This window comes from Terrapene carolina, unplaced genomic scaffold (assembly GCF_002925995.2).
Source record: "Terrapene carolina triunguis isolate 2854851 unplaced genomic scaffold, T_m_triunguis-2.0 Scaffold31552, whole genome shotgun sequence".
Taxonomy (NCBI): Eukaryota; Metazoa; Chordata; order Testudines; family Emydidae; genus Terrapene; species Terrapene triunguis.
The window spans coordinates 147,832-149,121 of NW_020695903.1; positions in this window are offsets into that span (position 1 = coordinate 147,832).

Consider the following 1,290-nt stretch of genomic DNA (forward strand, 5'->3'; position numbering starts at 1 on the left):
ACCCCGTTGTAATGGGGTCGGCAGGGCTGGCGTTAGGGGCTGTAATTTTTGTTGTCAGAAGCGGGTCGGGGTGCGATCACGTTTCAGAACCCCTGTGTCAGATGATGGAAGTTGGGGGCGGCACTAGGGTTGTCTGGGCAACCAAATATTGAGATCCTGTAGGGGCGAGGCCTCCTGTGGGACATCCCCGTATTGGGGGAGGGGCGCTGCTGTCACCCCTGCCCCGCCCGCTGGTGACAGAAGCTGGGCCAGATGTGGAGTGCAGCTGTGGGCGGCGGGGAGCCCCTCCCCCATCCCCACTCCCGTCACCATGGAAACCAAAAACAGTCCCCCAAACACAGCTACCGCCTGTGGGGCACTGCTGAGACGAAGCTCGCAGCGCTGGAGCACTACTGCAGAAGTGATGTGACAGTTACCGCAATCACAGGAAACACCTTTCTTCTCTGAGCAACACCATAACAACCGTCCTGCAGGGCCCGCACCCTCCCTGGCTCACTTCCTTTTTCACCTCTCTGCCCCAGATCCACCCAAGGGGCCCTTCCACCCCGGTATCCTGCCCCTCGGATCCGCCCCTGGGGCCCATCCACCCCGGTATCCTGCCCCTGGGTGTGGAGTTCTGGGGGATGGGGGGGCTGTGTGCATGGGGGTAGGAGCTCTGGGGGGTGGGGTGCTGTGTGCATGGGGTGGGAGTTCTGTAGTATGGGGGGGCTGTGTGCATAGGGGTGGGAGCTCTGGGGTATGGGGGGCTGTGTGCATGGGGGGTGGAAGCTCTGGGAGATGGGGGCTGTGTGCATGGTGGGGTGGGAGCTCTAGGATATGGGGGGCTCTATGCATGGTGGGGAGCTCTGGGAGATGGGGGCTGTGTGCATGGGGGCTGTGAGCTCTGGGGTATTGGGGGGCTGTGTGCATGGGGGGTGGAAGCTCTGGGAGATGGGGGGCTGTGTGCATGGGGGGGTGGGAGCTCTGGGAGATGGGGGCTGTGTGCATGGGGGCTGGGAGCTCTGGGGTATTGGGGGGCTGTGTGCATGGGGTGGGAGCTCTGGGGGATGGGGGGCTGTGTGCATGGGGGGGAGCTCTGGGGTGTGTCTGCCGGGGCGAGGGGAGGTGGGGGTACATGGGGGGGAGTCGGGGGACACGAGCAGGGGGTTATGTCCCGTCTCTGCCTGTGGGCGGGAAGGGGAGGGGCGGGGACACACACGCTGCCCCACCCTTCCCCGGGATGGCACGTGTACGCCACTGTCCCGGCTGGGCGGGGTGTCTGCCTCCCCCCCCCCCCCGCCCTTTCCGCCC